The sequence below is a fragment of the Chiloscyllium plagiosum genome, unplaced genomic scaffold, assembly GCF_037043375.1.
Source record: "Chiloscyllium plagiosum isolate Xiang-an unplaced genomic scaffold, Cpla_swu_hap1 HiC_scaffold_52, whole genome shotgun sequence".
NCBI classification, from domain to species: Eukaryota; Metazoa; Chordata; class Chondrichthyes; order Orectolobiformes; family Hemiscylliidae; genus Chiloscyllium; species Chiloscyllium plagiosum.
Genome location: NW_028270190.1, coordinates 17519679 through 17529637, shown reverse-complemented (window position 1 = coordinate 17529637; position 9959 = coordinate 17519679).

Here is a 9959-nt window from a genome sequence, read left to right as displayed (position 1 = left end):
AGTCCAACTGAGCTTGCCCAGCACTTTCTGGCTTTGTTTCCGATTTAGGCATGCTCAGTTCTTTCATGATTGATTTGTATCATCGACAGCCACAGGTGAGGTGCTGGGGGACTGGAAGAATGCTAATCTTTTAACCTTTTCGTAAACAGGTTGCAAGGAAAAAACAGGGAAAAACAGACCGGTCAGTCATGGTGAGATCAATGTTTGGAGGAAATTCTGAGAGACAGGATGTATATGCATTCGAAAAGACATTGACTGATTAGGGATATTAAAAACATCTTTGCTTGAGGGAAAACGTGTTTCAAAAAATTGATTGAAATTTTCTAAGAGGTGATCAAGAAGATAGATGAATTTAAAGCAGCAGATGTTTTCTACATGGATCTTACTGAGGCTCAAGAGGGTTCCAAATGGTAACCTGATAAATCAGGTTAGGTCACAAGGCATCAGGGAGAGCGAGCCAATTAGATGCAATATTCGCTTGATAGTAGGGGACAGAGGGTGCTGGGAGAGATTTGTTGTTCAATTGGAGGCTGTGACCAGGGTTGTGTGACAAGGATTAGTCTGCTGCTGTTCGTTTCTTTTTGATGATTTGGAAGAGAAGTTATGAAGCATGAATAGTAAGTTTGTGCAGAAAAAATGGTGTTATTGTGCACAGCGAAGAAGGTCATTTAAAAGGACAATGAGACCTTGATCAACTGGGACTGCAGGCTGAGGATTGACAAATGGGGCATCATGCAGATAAATGAGAGATGTTGCATTTTGTTGACATAACACGGATTTACATGGTTGATGATAGGGTCATGGGGAGTGTGTGGAAAAGACAGACCCATGGATGCAGGTAGATTCTTCTTTGAAAGTGGAATCGCAGGTTGGCAGCGTCATGAAGAAGGCGTTAATTATGCTTACCTCCATTGGTCAGAGCAATGAGTGGAGGAAGTAGGACATCCTGTTGCGACTGTACAAAAAAAAAACTAAGACCACATTTGGAGTGATAAGTTCAATTCTAGTCGCCCTGCTATAGGAAGAATGTTATAAGCTGGAAAGGGTACAAAGATGTTTAAAATGATGTGACGGAGACTGTAGGATTTGAGATATAAGGATAGTTTCGGATTTTGTTCACTTTGTGTAGGATGCTAATAGGAGACCTTACCGAAATTATGAGGGGTATGGATAGGATTGATAGACAAGGTATTTTCCCCAGGGTGGAATGTCGAAAACCAGAGGGCATAGGTTTAAGGTGAGAGGGAAGAGATTTGAAATGGATCAAAGGGACAGCTGTTTCTCATAGAGGGTGGTGTGTCTATGTAATGACCTGTCAGAGGAAGGTGTTGAGGCAAGTACAATTGCAATAGTTAGTAGACAATTGCATGGGTAAATGAATAGAAAAGATTTGGAGGGGTATGTGCCAAAAGAATAAAAACAGGACAAGTTCAGTTTGGGAAATCTAGTGAGCATGGACAAGTGGGCTGAAGGGTCTGCTTGCATATTGTATAAAGCTAAGAGTTTGTGACTCTATAATGCCCCTTTTATCAGTAATTCTTTATTGCACTAAATTTGTTCCCAATTCAAAAATTCTCTGTAAATCCCTCAATGATCTAGTTCTCCGAACTTCCTTGAATTGAATATTCCTGACAGCAATGTCGTGCTATCTACCACAGCAGAAGCAGAAGCAGAAGCAGAATTGTGTTCAAAAACAATCAGTAAAGTTTTGCGCGGGATAATCCCACAGTCTATCATTACAATGAAGCAGATCTAAGCTTCAGTGTTGGTGAACATTCCAGGTTCAACACTCTGTGTACAGAAAGCTGATGACAACCCGTTAAAGCTACCGCACCTGACTGCTTATATTTCAAATAGCATGGCGAACGCCTGATAAAGAGGACGGAAATATCTCAAGACAAACTGACCAACAATCTTGTCACATCCAATAATACATGGTGATGGAAGATTTATAAAACTTACTAGAGGAGAGCCGTTCACAAATATCCCCAGACTAAATAATGGAACTGACATGCACAACAGTGTAAAAGACAGAGACCTTCACCAATCACGCATCGCTGTTTTACTCCTGATCTGATTTAAACAGGCTCACTGTAATTGTTGCTGACCATAGCTGTGGTTAGCATGCATTCGTGGAGGACTCTCAGGATTCGAATGTACGTTTCAGAACATCAATAGGTGGATAGGACATCCCACAAACGTTCCCTTGATACTGAGTCAAAGGCTTTGATGAGTATGATGAATACGATACACAATGGTTTAATTTGTTCACGACATTTTTTCTTGTAGTTGTCGCAGAGTGAAGATCATGTCGATTTTTCCACATGATAATCTGAAACCCGCTTGTGTCTCCGGAATGATCTTCTCAGCAAAAGGCTTGAGACAGTTGTTCATGATGCAGGTGAAGGTCTTTCCTGCTATTTGCGAACAGGGATATTCCACAATAGTTCCCACAGTCAGAGCGCTCGTCTTTCCTTCTGTGGATGGTAATGATTGCTGCATCTCTAAAGTATACTGGCGAGTCTTCATTTATCCAGATTTGATGTGATATTGATGCTGTTGGTAATGAAGCAAGTTAACTCCAATCTTTAAAACTTGGCAAATGTTCTATCGAGTCGAGCGACCTTGCTGTTTTTCAACTTTTTTCTGGCTTTGTTAACTTCTTGAAGTGTTTGTATTTTGCTTTGGGAGGCGTCCACGGGCTAGTTTTGAATATTGCCAATCAAATTACTGTCAAATCGGACGGTTGTTTCAGAAAATTATCAAAAGCGTTCCCTATATCAAGAATTAATGTTTGCACTGCTCATCAGGATGGTTGAGCCATCATTGCCTTTGAGAGGGAATTGACTATGTATGAATGGGCCAAACATAGCTTCAGTTGCGTTGAAGAAGCTTCGAATATCTTGCCATCTGCAAGTTGTTGTGTTTCCTAAGCTTTCGTCCTCCACCACTGGTTTTTCAGCATTTCTGGTTCTTTTCAAGAATGCAGCCTATCAATCCTGATAGCGTTTCCTTTTCGCATCCGATTGTTGATCAGTTTGTAAGATGGTGAATAGTTTTCTCTTTTGGTCGAGAAGTTATTGGTTCAGTTTGTTTTTATCATCGAACCAATCCTGATGATTTTTCGTCTTGAACCCAATTGTTTCCTTTCAGGATTTGATGACAGCGTTCTTCAATTGATTCCAGTATTCTTCTACGGATGGTGGGATCTGTTGGGGCAGTTGACTTTGAAGATTGTGTGCGAACATTTGCACATGGTTGATGTCTTTACGATGGCAATATTGAATTTCTTGATAGTGTTCTGAATTTGGTGTTTCCTTTTGAGCAGAATCTTCATTCTCGTGATGGATGAGATCAGTCGACGGTTTGCCCAGAACTCGTCAGCAACAGGAACGGCACTTGTTATCAGTATATCTTGTTGGCCACGAGATCCTACGATGATATAGTCGATGAGGTGACAGTGTTTGGAGCGTGTAAGCTGACAATAGACTTACACCTGCTTTTAAGGCGAAATAGGGTGTTTGCAATCACCAGATTGTGTACAGAACATTTGATATGGAGCAGTGCTACATGGGAGTTGACCAAGCCAACTCTTTCCTTACCTATTATTCCAACCCAGAGTCGATGATTTTCTAGACTCTGACGTTGAAATCTCCCAAGAGAATGACCGTGTCGTTGATGGGAACACAGGAAAGGACGTCGTCAAATTGGGTGTAGAAGTTTTGTTTTACTTCGTCTACAGCTTTCAGAGTTGAAACTTAGGCGCTAATGATGGTGACATGCTAGTTTTTGACAGCTGGATTCGCAGCGTTATTAAACGTTTATTGATTCCCAAAGTTGGCTCTGTCATCTTCTGAAGTAGGCTGTTCTGCATGGCAAAATCTATTGAATGGACCCTTGGTTGTTCAGGATCAAGCCCTTTCCTGAATCTTGTGCGTTGACATTGCTCTTTCTCGAGTTGCCCTTGTCCAGCTCTGATACCAAAGTTGAATTTTTGGATTTTCCGAGAGGCGGTTTTTCTCTCTGACTGACCTGAATTTCAGGTCTCCATCAGAGTTCGTACATTTCAGTTTCCAAATGTTATAGTTTCATTTCTCGCTGATTATCGACTGCATAATAGTGATCCCTCAGGGCGCGGCTTTCCAGACAGGATGGGCTAAAGAAGACAATTTTCAAGACACCTTTTCTAGCCCCCTTCAAGCTTAGGATGAGCAGAGCGGATTCTAAATAGGGCTACTCAGACTTGAATACTCTCAAGGAAAAACTTTCCTACCTCTGTCCAAATGTTGAGCGACTGAGTTAAGTATTCCCCACTTTCTGCCGGTTCTTAACGCGGAGTTTCCAGCCACCACACTGCCTGATCCTTTTGCCCTCCCCCTTGACGAACTAGCTCACAGAGCGAAGGCGCCAGTGTGTGTATTTGTTTAACGTGTACTTGATGTTGCATTGCAAGCAACACACGATACTTCACAAATTTGCAAACTGTTTCTAATGACATGGAGACCACGAAGATTGGAGCCAATGAATTAATTGCAGCCTTCATCCACTTTCACAGCCATTGTTTTCGAAGTAGCATCATCCGACATTCCATCGTTGAGGTCTTGATTGGATTGTTCTTAGTCACGGACCTCACCCTCGACCTTACCGCCATAAGTGTCCCTGACAGCACCATAGCTCCAGATGACAATGGTCACGACATCTCAGGACCACACAAGCTTCTTCACCACGACAAGGTGAGAATCCTTAGAGATGTTTGAAGGAGAAGGGGATGCTGAATAGAATGGAGGCTATAATCTCTGGAGTGTCAGATGCTGAGGGGTCAACCTACAGTTGGTTATCATTCGCGATATGATAAATAGGTAAAAACAATGACTGCAGATGCTGGAAACCAGATTCTGGATTAGTGGTGCTGGAAAAGCACAGCAGTTCAGGCAGCATCAGAGAAGCAGTAAGTTCGGCGTTTCCGGCAAGAGCCCTTCATCAGGAATACAGTATTCCAGATGAAGGGCCTTTGCCCGAAACGTCGATTTCACTCCCTCTCGGATGCTGCCTGAACTGCTGTTCTTTTCCAGCACCACTAATCCAGGATATGATAAATAGACAAGACATTTTCCTTGGGGTTGGTGAGACCAAAACTAAAGGACATAGCTTAAGGTGGGAGAATTAAGATTTATAATGGATCTAAGCGGCACCGTCCCATGCAGATCTTGGTGCATTTATGGAATGAGTTGGCAGAGGAGTTGTTAAAGCCTGGTACAATTACAACATTTAAAAGAAATCCGGGTGCGTTCTTGGAATGTCAGGTTTTAGAAGGAACTAGGTCAAATGCTGGCAAATTGTACTACATTAATTTAGGATATCTGTTCGGCATGGACGACTGTCCTCTATATCTCTATGACTCCGTTCTTCTGCCCATTGACCTATCTGATTAAGGTTTCTTTGTACTATTCGATAACCTACTTTACTATCCATGAACATCAGTGTCATCCGCAAACTTACTAACAATAACTACACTTTTTTCTCCCAAATCATTGATATAAATGATGCACATTAGTGGAAATTGCACTGATGTTTACTGCACACCATTGGTCATAGGCCTTCAGTGTGAACAACAATTGTCTACCACCACCCTATGTCTCTGGCCATACAGTCAACTTTATTCCCAAATGGTAAACTCTTGCTGGATCCCATGTGAGCTTACCCTCATAACTTGTAACACATATAACACCTCATTGACCCTTATCAATGGCCTTGTTAAAGTCCATGTTCAAAACGTCTACTGCTCTGCCTTCACATACTTTCAGTGATGTTTGTGAGACATCATTTCCCACACACAAAAACATGTTCACTAATCCTAATCAGTCCCTGCCTTGCCAAATGCATTTAAAACCGGCCTCGCAGAATAGCCTCCAACAAGTTATGTACCACTTAAGTGTGACTCCTCGGTTTTTAATTCTCTCGATTTCGCCTTGCTGAGATAATAGTCCAAAATTGTGGAACTCCAGTCCTCCAGTACATCACCCGTGGTTGTCGATGATACAAATATCTCTGCGAGGTGATCGCAATTTTTCCCGAACTTACGAGAATGTTCTGAAATACATTTCATCAGGTCCACCAAGATCCCTTCATGCATTCGAAGACAAATAGAACCTCCTTTTCTGCATTCGGGACTTTTTTCAAGACATCAGTCTTTATTTTCCTGTGTTTTGTAGTCTTTCTTCACAGTAGGTTCTCAGTTGAACTATTCATTTAGAATCACGTGTTGCCTTGTTTCCCTCCTCATTTGCCTCTTAAGTGCATTCGTACACACTCTGAAGGTTGACTTGATCCAGTGTCTGTCTTAACGACAGCCTCAATATCACAGTCATGCAATATTTCCATTTCTGTTAGCATTGTCCTTCACGCAAATGCTTGCTGTGAACTCGCATTTCGATTTTTATGTTTGCAAAATGCCTGACTCCTTCACCTGCATATAGATGCGCCAGTCATCGGAATGAGATTTCTTGTCTAATACCATCAAAACTGTCCTTGCCCGATTTTCTAACTTGAATGTGTGGATCAGGCAGATCGTGTTCCGGAATGATATCGAATTAATGAAATTCTGGTCAATTTGACAAAGCGCTCCCCATGAACACCTCAGTCACTTTACATAGCTTGTTTCACAAGTTTTATTCATTCAACCATATTGATTATGTGATATTCCTTCAACACAATTAACAAATTCCTTCCATCCAAGCGCCTAACACTGTGGCAGCACCAATCTCGGATTGGACAGGTAAAATCCCTGAACTTTATAACCCTATTATTTTTTTCAGATATCTGAGATCTCTCGACAAAAGTTTTCTCAAATTCCCTATGACTGCTCTGGGTCAGTAGTACAAACTAATCAAAATGATCAACCCATTCTTATTTCTCAGATCCAATAATATGGCTTCACTGCGTGATTTTCAGGAATATCCTCTCGAACTATTGCGATGATGTTTTCACGAATCAAAAATGCTACACCACTTCCTCACTTGTTTCTGCTTTTATTCTTCTGATAGAATCTGTACCGTGGAACACTGAGCTGCCAGCCCTGTCCCTCCCTCAGCTGTGTGTCTGTAATGCATATAATATCCCAGTCCCGTGTTTCCATCCATGTCCTGGGTTCATTTTCGCTCTCTGTCAAGCCTCCTGTATTGAAATAAATGCAGTGTATTTAATTACCTGTCCCCTATTACATGTCAGTTCTGGCCTATTTTGTCTATCTAATTTGCGCTTTTGAACGTATGTATCAACCTTAACATTCTTTCTTGTCTTCTGAAAATTTGGGTCCCGCACCCTTGCCAGGTTAGTTTAAATTTCTCGAGCAACTCTTGCAATTCTCACGTCCAGGATATGTTCCAGTCCCCCTCTGCCCAAGTTCGTGACTTTCCCACCTTTTCTACCTGTTCTGACACCTTCTGTGTTCTGTGGACTTGTCCACCAAAATCCCTTTGTTCCTCAGGTCTCCGCAAGTCCCGACGGTTCTTCATGTATGTCCTTCGCTTATTAGATGACCCACAACGCATAACCTCAGATTAATCAGGAGTAACTTCCATCTGCCATCACTCTGCTCCGTGTATCAGCTGATTGGTATCAGACTGTAGCCTGAAACCATCTGCCTCAATGTGGATAACACACTCACCTTTCATGTAATCTGCAAACCTACCAATGATACCTTCTGCTTTCGCATCCAAGTCATTATTGTACGGAATAAACAGCAATGTTTCCTGCACAGATCCCTTCGCTACTCCACGGTGCAATTGTTTTCAATCCCAAAGTCAAACCTCTACGACTTTTGTACCCAGTTTGCGAACTTGACTTTTTCTCATTGGTCTTTTGGACCGGCCATCCACGGGGAACCTTGTCCTCGGCTCACTTAAGTCCATGTAAATTACATTACCTGCAAAGCCCTCTTCAATATTTCAGCGGGAATTTCAAATAGAAGTCTCCACTGAATTCGTCACATAGGATTCTCTTCTACAAAATCTGTGTGGACAATCTCATATCTATCCCTGCCTTTTCATTTTTTGATTCATCTTGCCCCTCAGAATTGTTTCCAGTAATTTCCCTCACACTGCTGTCAGACCATCTGATCTGTAATTACCTGGCCTATTCCTGCTACCCTTCTTGAACAAAGAAACCACTAATAGATACCCTGAAATCATTCAGCATTACATCTGTAGCCAGGACATTATTAAACATATCACCAAGGCCCCAGTAATCGCCTCCCGTACCTCCCATTGCACCAGGGGATACATTTCATTGGAAACTGGGGACTTCTTTGTTTGTGTGTGTAAAAAATATTTAATACCTCCTCCTTTTTGATCTTAACATGTTCTAGAAACTCACCATCCGAAATCAAATCCCTGGCGATAGTGTCTTTAGCCTATACGAATACAGATGGAAATATTCATTTAATATTTCACCTACTCCATCTGGCTGCATGCACAGATTGTTCCTTAAGTTTCGTTAGCTGGAAAGCCTTTTAGGCTTTCTCTACTTATAAAATAACCTGTGCTTTTCATTAGTATTACCTGTCAAGGATGTTTCATGGACATTGATTCCACTGCACTTTTAATAATCCCCTTGCATTGTAATACTTCCTAACGAATTCGACTGTGTTTATTGCATTTTATATTCTTCATCAAACTCACGATATCGATTGATCAGAATTCACTGGACTTGCTGCCTTTTCCATTCACAGTTGGAGGAACACACTGGCCCTGAATTTTCACTGCCCTACATCTAAATACTCTCACTTTCCGTATACGTACCCATCTGTATGTCGTTTCTCCCAGTCTATGCTTACCAGATCCTGTCTAACGATAGCCATGCTAATAGGAAACACAATGGTCAGGGGAATAGTGTGGAGATTGAATTGAATTCAATTGAACTAGATTGAAATGAATTGAATCGAATTGAACTGAATTGAATTGAATTGAATCGAATTTAATCGAATTGAACTGAATTGAATTGAATTGGGTTGAATTTATTGTCACGTGTACCGAGGCAGAGTGCAAAGCTTTGTCTTGGGAACAATAAAGGCAGATCACAGAGTTAAGTGGTATAAATCGTAAATAACAGTTACGCAGTGGCACAAAAAGATACTGGCGAATATTAGGAATTTGTGGGTCCATTCAGTATTCTAATAAATGTAGTGTAGATACTGTCGCAAAACTGGCTGTTGTGTGTGTTCAGGATTCTGTACCTAAGCCCCAACAGTAGAGATTGTGAAAAACATTGCCAGGGGTGGATGGATCTTTCAGAATGCTGGCGACCTTTCCTTCACACCTGGTAGGTGGATTCTATACATAGAAGGTTTGCATTTGTGATTGTCCGGGCCGAGTTCACCAATCTGTATAAACGATTCCGATCTTGAATGGTACAGTTGCCATAACAGGTAGTGATACATCCAGACAGAATGATCTCGATAGCGCACCTATAGAAGTTGTCAAGGCCTTTCACTGACAAACCAAGTTTCCTCAGCTGCCTGAAGAAGAAAAGAGGTTGTTGGGACTTTGTAAACAGTGCGTCCACATGACGCATCCAAGGAACCTTGTTGTGAATGTCCACACCCTGGAGCTTGACACTGTCCAATCGTTCCATCTCTGTGCTGCTAATGTGAAGGGGGTCATGAGTAACATCCCGTCGAATGTCAAGGTTGAGTTCCTCGGTGTTGCTGGCATTGTGAACTAAGTTGTTTTCAGTGCAGCATTTTTCCAGATCTTCCACCTCCAGTCTGTAGTCTGTTTCGTTGCTATCTGTGATTGGATCGACTATGGTGGTATCACCAGCGAAATTGTAAATGGTATTAGTCCGGTATTTGGCGATGCAGTCGTCGTCATGATTACAGTCGGGGAATGAGTGAGCATCCTTGGAGGGCTCCAGCATTGAGTGTTCGTAAGTATGAAATATTGACCCGATCTTCATGATAG